Here is a 17,011-nt window from a genome sequence, read left to right on the forward strand (position 1 = left end):
GCCTCTGTTTCAATTCTTTTGCACTAAATGGCTTAATCATTTGGATCAAACAAACTTTTGATATAATTTTTAAGAAAGCTAATTAACTTTCAGACTATATGTTTAAGGGAGAGGGAGAGCAGAGGGGTAGAGAGAACAGAGGGCAAGGGCAAAGGGAAAGAGAGAGAGGCTAGAGGGAGGAGAGAGAGGACATCGGGAGAGAGAGACTGAGTATAGAGAGGGGATGGGAAGTTGCACAAAAACATGGATTGTTATTATAAAAAAATATTTCTTTATTTATTTAATCCACATGTCACGATGTGATTGGACATGTGGCTCCACTTATCTTCCACATCATACACTTAACAGAATTTCTGACGGCAGGGACCATTTGTGATAAAAAGTCCAAACGTTAAGGACTATTAGTGTCACAAAAAAACCTCAAGGACCATTCGTGATAATTTCGTAAACGTCAAGGATCATTTGTGATAAAAAGCCTTTATTTAATTACTAGTTTCCCCCTCAAATCTAGACCCATATTAATCATAATTATTTGGTATTAGATCAAAAACTCTTTTTGTCTTTTTTGTGCAAGGAGCGGTGAAATTTTTTAAATAAACTAGTGTGCAAGGTAGAGCTGGCAAACGGGTCGTTTTAACGGGTTCCGGGTCGTTAACGGGTCAACCCGTTTTCTTAACGGGTTGACACGAACACGACCCGTTAAGCTAACGGGTCAAAAATACTAAACCCAAACACGACCCGCACATATTCGCGAATAACACGACACGACCCGTTATGACTAATGGGTCGTTTTTCACCCGTTTCACCCGCTTCACCCGCTTCACCCGTTTCACCCATTTAAAAAATAAACAATATTTTTGCTGGAATTATTAAATAAAAACACCTCAACTTAGAGATATAATACAAATAAAGCTGAAATCCTTAAATAAGTCTTCCACATTACACATTGGCAAACAAAAAAACTCATAGACAACATGAGTTTCAAATTAATCTCAATTGAAACAAGTTTTAAACAAAATGTCAAGGAGAAAAAGAATAAGTCTAGTGCCTCCTCCATGAACTAATCTCAAAACTTCAATCCTCCATGAACATAATCTCAAAATTGCAATTTTCACCAATTATGCAATCTCTGTGAAGAAAAAAAACAAAACAGACAAAAATGAGAAAATAACATTAAATTATGGAGGGATACAATATGAATAAAATATCAATTATTTATAGTTACCTTTCATCAATCATCAAGGGAAATACTATTGGAACATTGTCCTGATCTAGTCTCTTCACAAGTAAGATTGAAGATATCTTCAGTAAGGCTTTCCACTTCTGTACTTCCTTCATCTATTGCTAAGCATAAAAAAAACAGAACTTACAAAGAATTCACATGATGGAAAAACATAAAAGAAAAAAATAGCTACTAGTATTAAGTTATATAAATATACCTCCATTTCCAAAAAGCCAATCTCGAGTGCACAACAAAGCTTGAACAGTTTCTGGTAATAATGAACTACGATATTGATCTAATACTCTACCGCCAATACTAAAAGCTGATTCTGATGCAACGGTAGAAATGGGAATTGTTAACACATCCCGAGCTAACTGTGAAAGTATCGGATAATGAAAATGCTCCATTTGCCACCAAGAAAGAACATCTATATCTTGCTTTCTATCTAGTCTTTCCTCATCTAAATACTTATGCATTTCATTTTTCTTACATGAACTTGAACCATTTTTGTAACTGTTATCAAAATCCTACACCATAAAAAATAAAAAACACAACTATTAGTTACATGCAAATGCAAATATACAATATGAAACAATACATAAATAAAATAATAAGAAATATGCAAATTAACCTCAAGAATGGTGTCTCCACCTTCATTATGACTAGCTGTCTCATTCGTTGGATAACTTGCATGAAGAAAAGGAGATAAAGTATCCATGTACACATGAAAAAGACAAGTCAATGTGTCTGTAACACACTTGAATTCTCGAGAATCCTTACCATGAAGCTTAGTATAAGCCCACTCTACAAAATGCAACTTATAGCGAGGATCCAAAATAATTGCAATTGCAAGAACTAAACTATACTCTGACCAATACTTCTCAAACTTCATGTTCATATTAGTTCCTATCTTGTTCATGAAACTATCATTATCTTCCATGGCTGCCTTAATTTGGTGTTGGATTATGAAGATCTTAGGGAAGAATAAATTTGATGTGGGGTACTTTGTCCCAGAAAATAAGCATGTAACTTCATAAAAATACCCCAAAAACTTGGAAATCTTCTCTACTGTAATCCACTCTTGAGGAGAAGGACAATTACTAAAATTGGAATCAATCAACCCTAAATTAATAAATGCACGATGATAGAAAAGTGCACTATCAAGCATGGTATAAGTTGAGTTCCATCTAGTAGGGACATCTTGTCTCAATCCTCTCTTACTACCCACAATCCCTACTTGTGCAACACAATCATAGAATTTTTGTTTCCTCGCCTCGGATCCCTTTATATACTTGACACATTCCCGAATCTTTGTCACTGAAGAATCAATTTCTTTAAGTCCATCTTGGACTATCAAGTTTAAAATATGGGCACAACAACGCACATGAAAAAACTGACCACCCATCAACAAAAGAGATCTAAAGTTCAATTGATTCTTCAAAATTTCAACAAAAGCAGTATTTGCAGAAGCATTATCAAGAGTAATAGAAAACAACTTCTTCTCAATCCCCCACTCATTTAATAATGCATTGATTTTTTCAGATAATGCAACACCAGAATGTGGAGGAGGCATATGACAAAAGTTGATAATTCTTTTCTGTAATCTCCAATCTTTGTCAACAAAGTGGGCAGTAAGAGCAAGATAGCCATCAGTACATACAGAGGTCCATAAATCTGATGTTAAACAAATTCTTCCCTGAACTGAGCTTAACAAACTCTGAAGTTTTTGTCTTTCACTTTTAAACATCCTCAACACACATGCTTTAACATTATTTCTACAAGGCAACTTAATATCCGGCGAGACATAAGCAAACAAAGCCCTAACTCCCTCATATTCAACAAAGCTAAAAGGCAAGTTATGTTTTATGATTGTCTCTATTAACAAGTTCCGAAATCTGATATGATCAAATTTAGGGGAACGCAATCCAGATGATGACATAAGTAACTGTTTCACATCACCATGTGATTTCTTTAGGCAGTTTTTAGCGTGATTCAACAAATTTCCAGTCCCACACCTACTATCACACACATAAACTATCTCACAATTTTTACATCTAGCACGCCTTTTTTTATCTTCTCCAAGAGGCAATAAATCAAATGTTTCCCAAGCAGAAGATCTCAATTTTCTCTTACCAATATTGATGCCTCTAGGCTTTTTGCTTCTAGGGCTTGACTCTTTATCTTCTACATCTGCAGTACTTGTATCCCCACCCATTGAAACATCAATAGACTCCTCATCTGTGAGTCTCATAGCTTCGGTACTCTCTGTAACATCCATAAGCTTCAAAAGAAAAAAAAGAGGACATAAATTCAATATCAATTATAGTAATGTAAAACTCACGGATGGAGTGTTTCAAGAATCAAAATAATAGCCTAGTGTGCAGCAAATCAATCATTATCATACCCATTGAATATCCAATAAACTATCTTTCATCAACTATCTTTTGCTGTATGGATATTGTTTTACCTCTTTTCAAGTTGCAATTGTTTGGTTTTTTTAAGTAGCAAGTCTTCATCTAAACCAATAAATAAATCAAACAAAGAAAATAGGAAAGTAGAAATTAATAGTGCAGCAAGTTGACAAAATAGGTAGAAGCCACTAAACTAGTAAAGGATTGGATTGATCGGTTGGTGTTTTATTATATTCCCCAATTTCTATGAATCAATGAATCTTAACCTGAGCCTACTTTGCTAAGAGAAAGACAGAGAAGGAAAAGACAGACGGCATAAAAGAAAGCAACCGTTTCCAACTCAATTTCATACCTTTTTTCGTTGGAGAAGAGGAAAGGTAGTTGATGTTGATCCTTGATCGTTTGGTTTGGATCTATGGAGAAAAAGAGAGAACTTTTTTTTCTCTTGAGAGAAAGACAGAGAGCGGCGTGAGGAGATGAGGAATAACAAAATTGAAGCTTCCTTTCAAGTTCAACCTAGGTTAATTTTTTAACGAAAATTACAAAAATGCCCTTGCTCCTAACGGGTGTAACGGGTTCACCCGTTTTCGACCCAACACGACCCGTTAGCTTAACGGGTGGCTAACGGGTTCACCCGTTTTCAACCCGACCCATTAAGCTCAACCCAAATACTGATAATTTCGTGCGAATTCGTGTCGTGTTAACGGGTCGTGTGCAATATTGCCAGGTCTAGTGCAAGGGACCTGGACAATGTATCAAACCACAATGTATATCAACCCAAATTTCCGTCATATATATCAAACCACAATGTGTGTAAAGGACCCACTAGCGTAGTGGTTTGGAGCAAATGATCCCCCTAGGAAAAGTCCTGAGTTCGAGTCCTGTTGGGAATTATAACTAACTCACTCCCCCTTTAGACCTTGTTGTTGATGGACTTTGGACAAACTCAATGATGGATGAGTCTTACACACACACACACAGAAAAAATAACCAAGCACAAATGACACAAGTGTTTATAGAGTTTCAGCAATTTGCCTACATCCTCTTTGGTGATCCCCTTGAGAAATTTCACTAATGAAGATATGTTACTGTTGAGGCCCAAAAAGTCCATGGTTGGGCCCGAATAAATTCCTAGCCCAAAACAATATATTATTGGAAAAAGACCCAATTTGGAGTACACGAAAGTCTGCCATGCACAAGCCACACCCTGCATGCCATGCCAAATAAAAATCTGTCATGCTAGAAATTGATATTAAAATTATAAAGATGCATTTAGCTATGCAAATCCATGCCAATTATCCTATCAAGCGTCATAATTAAAAGCATGCCAAACGACATGCCATGCCAAGCGACATGCCATGCCAAGCGGGAAATTATTATTTCACACCCAATCGCACTCTACAAGCTTAAGTGGGCCCAAGCCACTCGAATGCCCGGGGCTTGCTTGAGTGGGTTGTGGTATGGATGGTAACAAATTGTCATGGGGCCCATCGATGGGTCGAGAAATGGAAGTCTCGGATCGCTTGGGGCCTCGGGACTCAAGCCCATTTTTAGGCCCAAACGTGGGTAAGCACAAGAGGGAAAATAGCCCATTGCTTCAATTGTAGTAGCCCAACCAAAATAGCCCATTGCTCCAATTAGAATAAGCCAACCAAAAAGCCCAACATTTGATAAAGCCATCTCATCAATTAGATAGATCATGTGGTTGTCTTAAAAAGCCCATATAATTAGAATAAAAAAGCAACACCAGCTTTGGCATTCGGCTGAAAGACAAAATCACGCAGGGGCTTGGGGAATCCACATAAAAAAAGGGCTGCTGGGAGGTTACACATGGAAGGAGCAAGTTCCAAGTGAAAGCAGTAAAAAGACCAAGGGATATTGGCGTGCAAGGGAAGGTGTCGTCCTCTGAACCAGCATGCATACCCACTTTCCTTCCTTCATCAGATATTGACCATGAAAAGAGGAAGAAAGAAGAGGAAAAGATGGGTGAAAGTAGAAGCTCCTCTCTGAGGCAGCCGCTGGAAGAAACCTGGAGCACCCAAAACCTCTGATTTTGTGGGATTGAGCAGAACTGATTTTTTGCCACCATGAGGTAAGTCAAGAAAGAGGAGAAGAAAGGAAGAGGAAGGCTTAGTTAGATTGGGAAGAAACCATTAGGGTTTCTTGGAGAAGACCCATTCCCAGCAGCTATAAATAGGACCCCTTCAACCCAACACAACACAACCCACAACCTTCAGAGAGCAAGCCTTCTCTCTCTCACTTACAAACCCAGAAATTTTTGTGCTTTGCTTGCCCATTTCCCTCATCTCCCCTGCTTTGGCAGATTACAGCTTTGACAGAGTTACTGTCAAGCTGCCGGAAGCTACGAAAATCACCCAAAACTCTCCTCCTTAGAACCTCTCTTCCCTTCCATTAGGACCCCTGTCCTTCGTAGGAACCCACAACTCTCTCTCTCTCTCTCTAAAGTGCTAAACCCATGATAATTTTGCTCCCATGCCACATGCCTCTCAAGCCAAGCCCGAAAGTTTATCTGTAAGCATGAAGAAATTATCTGTAAGTTGCTGTTGTTTTTGTTGGTGAAGATAACCAAAATACTTCCCAAGGCCTTGCTGCCCTTTTGAAGCATTTTGGGGCTTAATTTTCGAGCTCAGACAAAGGGGACAACTTCATCAGCCTAGCCCACCTGCTACCGGAAGAAAAAAGCCCCTACAATTACAACTTTGGTTTACAAAGGAAACCCCCTTAGAACACTACCCTCACAATTTGTTTCTCTCACACCCTTGCTCAACACTTTGATACACTAGAGAACTTTCTCTTCCCTTGGTATTTCCTGGACTCACTAGTTTCCAGCTACTTTGCCTCTCACACTTGTTGTCTTGCTTCCTCTTCCCTTTAATACACAAGCCTTTGGACCTAGGAGAAGGCTTCGTATTTTCTCCCACGTTCTCCCCTTAATTACCTGACATTGACCATAGGTTGGACAGACCAAAGGCTAGACATTAATGGCTGCATGTTCAGCCACCCTATATAGAACCATATAGTAGGTACTCCTTGAAACAAGTCAACAATTGTCCATAAATGCTCTCTTAGCTTTCCAACAGCTTGCCACCCTTCATGGACCACAGGTTGGGCAAACCAAAGACTAAACATTAATGGCTACATGCTTAGCCACCCTATATAGAACCATAGAGGAGGTACTCCTTGAAACAAGTCAACAATTGTCCATAAATGCTCTCTTAGCTTTCCAGCAGCTTGCCACCCTTCATTTATTGTATCTTTATGTGAGCCAACTTTTCAAACAAGTCCTAGCATCCGTGTAGTGTGTATAAGTTTAGCAATATGCTATCGCTCCCTCAATAGAAATGATTTATTTCTAGTAAGGTTCTCGGGAAAGAAAAAAAAAACACATGTGTGCATCGGCTATAGAAAATCAACAATGGCAAGCACTCTGCACAAATGAACTAGATAAATCGAAGGCACAATTAAGTTATCCTCTTTTCAGACTCGTCAAAAATTTAAGAATTGGATTGATGAATAGTGATTAGCCAAATTCTATATAATGTGATCAACAAAAACAATCATTAATATTTCATATAAAGACAACTATTATACTCTGCCCGTGGGGTCAATGTGTCAAGTTCCATTTTAGCTCCTTCCACTTGCATATTAGCATATTACTGGGTTTTTCTTGTTTGGAGCTTAATTTATCATTCACTCTGGATAACAAAAAAGAATTGTTGCCAACTACGTTATTATTTTTTTCATTTTTTTTTTTTTTTAAGTTAGAAAATAATCTATTACAGGTAATGTTGACAACAATGTTTACTCAATCATTTAGTACGTAGTGCTAATTAATCACATGTTATAACAAATTAGGTAAGAGCCATATGAGTTAAGCAGCCTTGCTTGCCTCTTCTACATTCCTTGCAGAGTTTCTATGGCGAACATTAAGAGTCACCTCAAATTCTTCTTCATCATCTTCATCTTGTTCTTAGATCTCACCGTCCACGGAAAATTCTTAACTGTTGACGACGAAAATAATGGAACGACACTAGCACCGAAGCAAATGGTACACGTGGGTGTAATTCTTGACTTGCGTTCTCCAGTTGGGAAGATGGCTCAAAGCTACATTTCCATGGCACTTTCTGACTTCTATGCTAGAAATGCCAATTACATAACAAAGTTGACTCTTCCGTGAAGAACTCTAGCGACAATATTGTTGCTGCAGCATCAGCAGGTATGCCTACCATGTTATGAAGTTGTATAATTTTCATAATTTTAGCTGATTATTATACTCATCTGAAATGGTTCTTTCTTACCATGTTATGAACTTATTATATTTTAAAAATTAAAAAATAAAAGAGGTCCTGCAAGGTAGCACATGTGGGGCATGGCAGTGGAATGGAAACATAATCTTGTGGCCGAAAAACCAGTAGCAAAGAAGATTTGTAGCAACCGAAATTAGTCGCTGCCAAAAAGTTCCCCTGTTATTGTACTATTGTGAAAGAACCAAATATTATTAGAGCTACTAGATTTAGTGCAATGTCTGGGTACTTATATCTTATGACAATTTAAATTCTTTAACCTCGACAGAATTGAGTAGCAAATCTTTCCCACTGCTTGTCCTCAAATTGCTATAAATTTTGAGTTCTTTCATCATTTGTATGATTTTTACAGCTTTAGACCTGATAAAGAATGAAGAAGTGCAAGCTATTATAGGGCCCCAAACGTTAACCCAAGCCAAGTTTGTGATAAATCTTGGACAGAGCGCTCAAATTCCCGTTCTTTCATTTTCAGCTACAAGCCCCTCACTATCTTCAACCCAAAACCGTTTCTTCATTCGGACAGCTTTGGATGATTGTTCTCAAGTGAAAGCCATCACATCCATTGTTGAACCATATGGATGGCGTGAAGTTGTGGTAATCTACAAAGACACCGAATAGGGAAATGGTTTGATTCCATACATAACAGACTCCTTTCAACAGATCGATACGAGAGTACCTTACAGAAGTGTCATTTCTCCATCATCGAGTCCCTATCAAATTTTTGTAAGATGGTTTACTGTCTTAAACCACAGAAGTGATCTTCTAATCGAATAAGGTTTTCTAAGAACTCATGGTTTATCAGAAAGTCTATTCCTATCAGATATGGCAGCCTAAAATAAGTGTTCTAGATATACACAGGCTTAAGGATTCCTACTTTGATAAGGATTAAGATTACCTAATCCTATAAGCATTAAGGTTATCTCTAGGAGGTTCTTGATGGGCAAAACTCCTAGAGATATGCATATAAATAGGAGGCTCCTTCTAGAGCCGAGACACACAACAACAAAGCATACATACCCCATTAGAATTACTGCTGAAAAAGAGTTCTCGGCTTCTAGGAGAAAGTCTCTGTTTTTCTCAGGTTCAGTTTTGATCTTCATCTTGTTCAACATGACTGATACAGGTTAGTGTTTTACATGTTATATCTATTTAGACTTACATGTGGTATCAGAGCCAGGTTATATCATGTTTTACCTAACCAATCTGATACAGGAAATCTATGAAAATTTTAAACTGAAAGCTGCAAGTTATATAGACAAGAACATAATAACAGTATAAAGAATTGACTTTATCATGTTCTTGACAGTTTTTGATCAAGTTTGCAGTTGCCATGGGATAATTGAGCAAGCTAAAGCGGCTCAATCATTCCATGATAATTGCATTCAAAGACATTGATCCAAATTGGCATCACAGTTCAGAACTTATTGAAAGGCTCTCCGTCCAAAGATGGGAGCATTTTGATATAGCTTTGACTGTGATGGATCGACATGGAATATGCACAGTTATAAAATAGCAGAAGTTCTCCTCTATCCAAAGATGTGGACAGCTTTTGTTCAAGGAATTATATAACTGTTTGTATTTCAGTGTCAATGGACGTACTTACACTTTCTATCCAAAGATGTGAGTTAAGTATGTTTAAACTAAAGTTTTGGGGAAATTATTTAAGGTATTAATGTTTTAAAACCTGTACAGTCAATCACAATTCAATCCAGACCCTCACTGGCTCCAACTACAAGAAATGGAGAGAAGATCTAGAAATAGCTCTTGGCTTATTGGACTATGAAATGGTTCTAACTGAGGAAGCACCAGCCACACCAACAGCTGATGCATCTGTCGAAACTAGGACCAAGTTTGCAAAATGGACTAAGGCTAACAAAATGGCAATCTTAATCATGAGGAGATCAATTTCAGAGGAGGTAAGGGGCAGCATCACAGAGTCTGAAAATGCAAAGACATTTATTGAGGCAATAGCAGAGAATTTCCAAGGCTCCAAAAAGGCTGAGATAGGTACACTAATGAGCAAACTCACAGATTTGAAGTATAATGGAGAAGGATGCATAAGGACTCATATTCTGAACATGGTAGACATTGGAAACAAATTGAAAGCTCTGAAAGTTACAGTAGATGAAGCCATGATGGTGCACTTTGCTCTTAACTCTCTTCCTAGCGTTTATAGGCATTTGAAAACTACTTACATTGCTCAAAAGGAAACATGGACAGTGGCTGATCTAATAGGAATATGTGTGCAGGAAGAGCAAAGCATTAGAATTGATAATGCAAAGGAACATGTGAATCTGGTGCAGGATTTTAAAGGCAAGCCAAAGGAAGGATATAAATCCAAATATGCAGACAAGAAACAGAAGAAGGATGAAACTACCAAAGGGACAGGTCCAGTAGGTCTGAAATGTTTTTTCTGCAAAAAGTTTGGTCACATGAAGAGGGATTGTAGAAGGTACAAACGTTGGTTGGACAAGCAAAAGGCTAAAGGTAAGAAAAACTCAGTTTCTGTGGTTTATGAATCAAATTCACTTGAAATTTTATCCAATACATGGTGGTTAGACAGTGGTGCAACAGTTCATGTAACAAATTCTTTGCAGGGGTTCAAAACAAAGAGAGTGCCAAACAAGGATGACTTGAAGGTGTTCGTGGGAAATGGAGAAAGAGTTAAAGTAGATTTTATTGGTTTAGTTAATCTAGAGTTGCAATCTGGTTTTTGTTTGGAATTAGTTGGTGTCGTTTATGTTCCTACTATGACAAGGAACCTTTTATCAGTTAGTAGGCTTGTAAAATCAAACTTACAATTTGAGTTTGATGATTTTGGTTTCTCCATTTCAAGAAATAAAAGAGTTGTTGGTAATGGCTTGATTGTTGATGGAATGTTTCGATTGAATTGCAAACTACCAAAACAAGGCACTGAAATGTTAAATGTAATAAGCACAAAACAGTTGAGCAATTCAGAATCATATACTCTTTGGCACAAGAGACTAGGACATATCTCAAAAGAAAGAATAAGTATCTTAAGCAAGGAATCTATGTTGCCACCACTTGACCACCATGAAAGGGATAAAACATGTATTGAATGTGCAAAAGGGAAGATGACAAACCTCAGAAAGAAAGGAGCTGTAAGAAGTGAAAAATTACTTGAGTTGATACACACTGATATCTGTGGCCCTTTTCCAGTCAACACTCATGATGGCTTCAGATATTTTATAACCTTTACTGATGATTTTTCCAGATATGGTTATGTGTATCTAATAGCAGAAAAATCGAAGGCATTGGACATGTTTAAAATTTACAAAGCAGAGGTTGAGAACCAACTAGATTCGAAAATCAAGGTAGTGAGGTCTGATAGAGGTGGAGAGTTTTATGGAAAATTCAATGAGAAAGGAAGAAACCCAGGACCTTTTGCCATGTTCTTGCAACAAGAAGGTGTTGTGGCTCAGTACACGAATCCTGGAACACCATAGCAAAATGGTGTTTCAGAGAGAAGAAATAGAACTTTGATAGAGATGGTGAGAAGCATGATGTGTTGCACAACACTACCAAAATTTTTATGGGGAGAAGCTTTGAAGACAGCAAATTACTTGCTTAATAGATCACCTACTAAAAGTGTTGACAGAACCCCCTTTGAAATTTGGTGCAATAGAAAACCAAGTTTCAATCACTTGAGAACTTGGGGATGTAGAGCAGAAGCAAAAATATACAATCCAATGCAAAAGAAGCTTGACTCAAAGACAATTAGTTGTTATTTTGTGGGATATCCAGATAGGACAAAAGGCTATAAATTTTATTGTCCTAATCACAACACCAGATTTGTAGAGACACAAAGGGCTGTTTTCATTGAAGAAGAAAAGGAAGAAACAGATACAGCAGATTTTGAGTTTGAAGAAATTATAGAAAGCAAAGAAATTGCAGAAGCTGGAAATAAAGAAAAGGGAGTGACTATATTGAATTTCGACAACTTGAATAAAGAAAACTCTCCTGCACATGAAGACATAAATATTCATCCAAATCTAGAAGCTGAAACGCACCAAAATGCAGAAGTTGAAATGCAATTAAATCTGCCAGAACAACATCAGACCATGGAATTAAGGAGATCCCAAAGAACTAGAAGACCAGCTCTACCAAATGACTATTTTGTCTATTTGCAAGAGTCTGAGTTTGACATTAACACCATAGAAGATCCTGCCACTCATAAACAAGCTATGGAAAGTGAGGAAAATCAACATTGGTTTGCAGCCATGGAGTCTGAACTTGAATCGATGAGCAAGAATGGTGTATGGAGTTTAGTTGAATTACCACCAGGTTCTAAACCTATTGGCTGCAAGTGGGTCTACAAAACCAAGAGGAATGCACAAGGGAAAATAGACAGATACAAAGCCAGATTAGTGGCAAAAGGGTTCACACAACAAGAAGGAGTGGATTATAATGAAACTTTTTCTCCTGTGTCAACAAAAGACTCATTCAGAGTCATTATGGCTTTGGTTGCACACTTTGATCTACACTTGCATCAAATGGATGTCAAGACAGCCTTTCTAAATGGAAATTTAGTTGAAGAGATCTACATGAAACAACCGGATGGTTTTATCTTAAAAGGGGGAGAGAATTTAGTATGCAGACTGCAGAAATCAATTTATGGTTTAAAACAAGCATCAAGACAATGGTATCTTAAATTTGATGAGGTAATTAAATCTCAAGGTTTCATTGATAATCCAGTGGATGAATGCATTTACATGAGGTTCAATGGAAAGGATTTTATTATTCTACTCTTATATGTAGATGACATTCTCTTAGCAAGCAGTAATTTGTCCTTGTTACATGACACCAAGAGAATGTTGTCTTCTCATTTTGATATGAGTGATCTAGGAGAAGCCAACTATGTACTGGGAATCGAAATTAGCAGAGATAGAGACAGAAAGTTGATATGTTTATCTCAGAAGGCTTATATTGAGAAGATACTTAAGAGGTTTAATATGGAAAATTGCACGGGTTGTGATGTTCCATTCTCAAAGGGTGACAAGCTTAGCACTGAACAGTCTCCCAAGACTGAACAAGAAAAGATAGAGATGCAGGACAAGCCTTATGCCTCATTGGTAGGAAGCCTCATGTATGCTCAGGTTTGTACTCGACCTGACCTTGCATTTTGTATCAGTGTTCTTGGCAGATTTCAGTCCAATCCAGGCCAGGCACATTGGGTTGCAGGGAAAAAGGTGTTAAGGTACCTACAGAGGACTAAGGAGTATAAACTGATTTATAGAAGAGTTGAAGAATTGAAACTAGAAGGTTATGCAGATGCTGACTTTGCAGGCTGCTTGGACACTCAGAAATGCACATCAGGTGTTGTTTTTCTTTTTGCAGGAGGTGCAGTCGCATGGAAGAGTGTAAAACAACAATATGTTTCAACCTCTACAATGCAAGCTGAGTTCTTAGCAGTTTATGAAGCCACTTCCATGGCAATATGGCTCAAGAATTTTATGTCAATGCTAAATATAGTAGAGTCAATACAGAGGCCTATTCAACTGTGGAACGATAACAGTGCAGCAGTATACTTTGCAAATGGGAATAAAAGGTCATCTGGTATGAGGCATCTACATTTAAAGTTCTTATCAGCCAAGGAAAAGATTCGAGATGGTGAGACTGCTTTAAATCATGTAGGAACAGAATTGATGATAGCAGATCCCTTAAACAAAGGCTTGCCTAATCATGTTTTTCATAGGCACGTTGCAAGTATGGGGTTGCTGATAAGTTTTGATGCTTAAAGTCAGTGGGAGTCAGTGGGAGTTAAAGTGATTACAGTTTTATTTTGGTTTTGTTAACTAGTTTATCTAGACAGCTTTTGATTCAGTTATGTTTTGAAGTTTTCTATTACTTGCATATACTGTTTCGTTAAATGACAAATAGATTAAAGCCAAACTGTAATTGTGCTAGCAATTGTTCACAGTTTAAATCTATGAATGAGTCATTGAATGATTTTGTTTTAAAGACCTTGGCAGTCATTAAAGTGAGCTAAACCAGTTATGATTGATCACACTCGACAGTATAATCATAACTGTTTTCAATCTTAATCCAGTTGGAAGCCTTATGTGTTTTTGCTAGTTCATATGTGTGGTTGTAAAAGTCTTAGATGTTATATATCTGAGGAGCTTCGACAGTCCCTTGTGAACTATCAATCATGACAGTGGCTTGATAAAGGAATAAAGATAAGAGTAGATTTTCACATGGCCATTAAGTGATGACAATGAGCCTAGATCGATTATTTGATCAAGTGGGAGAATGTAAGATGGTTTACTGTCTTAAACCACAGAAGTGATCTTCTAATCGAATAAGGTTTTCTAAGAACTCATGGTTTATCAGAAAGTCTATTCCTATCAGATATGGCAGCCTAAAATAAGTGTTCTAGATATACACAGGCTTAAGGATTCCTACTTTGATAAGGATTAAGATTACCTAATCCTATAAGCATTAAGGTTATCTCTAGGAGGTTCTTGATGGGCAAAACTCCTAGAGATATGCATATAAATAGGAGGCTCCTTCTAGAGCCGAGACACACAACAACAAAGCATACAGATATTCACCCCATTAGAATTACTGCTGAAAAAGAGTTCTCGGCTTCTAGGAGAAAGTCTCTGTTTTTCTCAGGTTCAGTTTTGATCTTCATCTTGTTCAACATGACTGATACAGGTTAGTGTTTTACATGTTATATCTATTTAGACTTACAATTTTGAGAGAGCTACCAAGTTAATATGGGAATGTTCACTTGGATCGAAAGTCCTTGTTCATGCAAAAGAAGCTGGCATGATGACTGAAGGGTATGCATGGATCATAACTGCTGGGCTATCAACTTTATTGCATCCAGTGGAGGCAAAGGCCATTGATTCAATGGAAGGTGTGATTGGTGTAAGGCCCTATGTACCAATGTCAAAAAATCTTAAAGATTTCGAGACGAAATGGAAAAGGAGACCATCATTACCCAACATTGGCAAGACAAAGCATACTACTTCAAGGATAAACCTCTTTGGCTTATGGGCTTATGATACCGTCTGGGCTCTAGCTAAGGCTGTTGAACTGGTTGACCAGGAGGATAGTTAGTCGACGAATGCTCGAAAGCAGAAGAATAGTAGTGCTACAAATGCCGGTGAAATGTTTGGCATAACTCTCTAAATCGGGTGCAGCACTTGTGAACAAATTGCTTACTACCAGATTTGAAGGCCTAAGTGGACAGTTCAGATTAATTGGTGGACAGTTTCAACCAACAGCCTTTAAAATATTCAATGTGATAAGTAAGGGAGAGACAGTTATTGGATATTGGATCTCCAACACTAACAAAGAAACATTTGATGATTTAGTTCAATCAGTTAAAGTAGCATCAAACTATTCCATGGTTGATCATGAGCTTATGAAAACAAGAGATCCTATCTGGCCTGGAAACACATATATTGCACCAAAGGGTTGGGTTATACCTGTTACTGGCAAAAAGTTGAGGATCGGCATACCCGTGGCATCTGATGGTGTCAAAGAATTTGTGAACATAGACTGGTCTCGTCATGACAATGATCCTCAGAGATTTTCAGGTTTTTCAATTGATGTCTTCCTGGCGGTCTTAAAAAGAATGCCATTTGCTGTTTTGTATAAGTTTGTTCCATACATGAATAGCTCAACAAAAGAAGCTGCTGGGACTTATGATGAGCTCCTTTCCCAGATTATGCTCAAGGTATGTTGGTGTTTAATCCTATCCCTCTCTTTTATTTCTGAGTTTTCAATATACGAATCTTTTTCAAACACACCGGTGTTTATAAGAGCGAAAATTAGTTTTGATAAGAGTGCTCTTTGATTGTTTTCAGTCACTTGTTTGAATATGAAAGTGCAGAAATTTGATGCTGTGGTGGGAGATACAGCCATTGTTGCAAATAGGACATCCTACGTTGATTTTTTACTTCCTTATTCTGAATCAGGCGTTTGCACGGTGGTGAAAGTTAAAAATAACGAAACAATGAATATTTGGATTTTCCTAAGGCCTCTTAGTTGTGATCTTTGGTTGACATCTGAGGCCGCCTTCATCTTTACAGGCCTTGTGGTATGGATTCTTGAACATCGTATAAACACGGAATTCAGGCATGGTTCACAAAAGCAACAACTTGCCACCACTCTTTTGTTCTCTTTTTCAACTCTTGTGTTTGCTCATAGTAAGTCTTGCTTGCCACAACTCTTTTTTCTTTTTCAGCCAATGGGAATACGGTTTTTTGTGTTTGTTCCTAAGTTGATTTTTTCTTCAACTGATCTCTAACAATTTCTACTTTCCTGTATATCAGAGGAGAAGGTGCAGAGCAACTGGACCAGATTTGTGCTGATCATATGGATTTGTGTGGTACTTATTTTGACACAGAGTTACACTGCTAGCTTAGCCTCATTGTTGACTGTAGATAAGTTGCAGCCAGCAATTGTTGATGTGAATGCGCTCAGACAAACTGGTGATTATGTTGGATACCACAAGGATTCCTTTGTGAAAGATCTTTTAATAAGCCAGTTCAAATTTGAGAAGAAAAAGCTGAAGGCTTATTCTTCCCCGGAGGAATTTCATCAAGCACTGTCCAATGGAAGCAAAAATGGAGGGGTTGATGCTATCTTTGATGAAATTCCCTACGTAAAGCTCTTCCTCTGTAAGTATTACTCCGGATACAGTGGTTGGACCAACCTACTAAACTGATGGATTTGGCTTTGTGAGTCTCTTTATTCTTTGGATGCATGATATACACTTGTTTTCATAACGTACGTACTCAGACCTGTGCGTGCATACGTCTGCGTGTGTTGTTTGAATCCAGAACTCTTGCTTATGTTTTATGTGTTGATATTGTTACATTGTCATGTTGCAATTATTCATAACAAACATGAGGAAATTAATTTTCTTCTTCTTTTTTTCATTTTCGATTTCAGGCCTTCCCACAGGCTCCCCACTTGTTGCTCATGTTTCAAGGGCAATCCTGAATGCGACTCAAGATTATAGGGAAATGGAAAAATTGTTAGTAAAGTCAAAGACAAAACATAGACATCCCTAA

General features: G+C 37.7%; 1 pseudogene across 1 annotated transcript; it reads left to right on the forward strand.

The window, feature by feature from the left end:
- The first annotated feature begins 7,272 nt into the window (after positions 1–7,272).
- On the forward strand, positions 7,273–17,011 carry LOC110774120 (uncharacterized; annotated as a pseudogene). The gene is made up of 8 exons (XR_015836646.1): positions 7,273–7,870; positions 8,311–8,724; positions 11,139–11,400; positions 11,770–13,609; positions 14,670–15,669; positions 15,826–16,141; positions 16,268–16,615; positions 16,890–17,011. The product of XR_015836646.1 is annotated as an uncharacterized LOC110774120 (transcript).

The sequence above is a fragment of the Prunus avium genome, chromosome 1 (genome assembly GCF_965620075.1).
Source record: "Prunus avium chromosome 1, drPruAviu1.hap1.1, whole genome shotgun sequence".
Lineage (NCBI taxonomy): Eukaryota > Viridiplantae > Streptophyta > Magnoliopsida > Rosales > Rosaceae > Prunus > Prunus avium.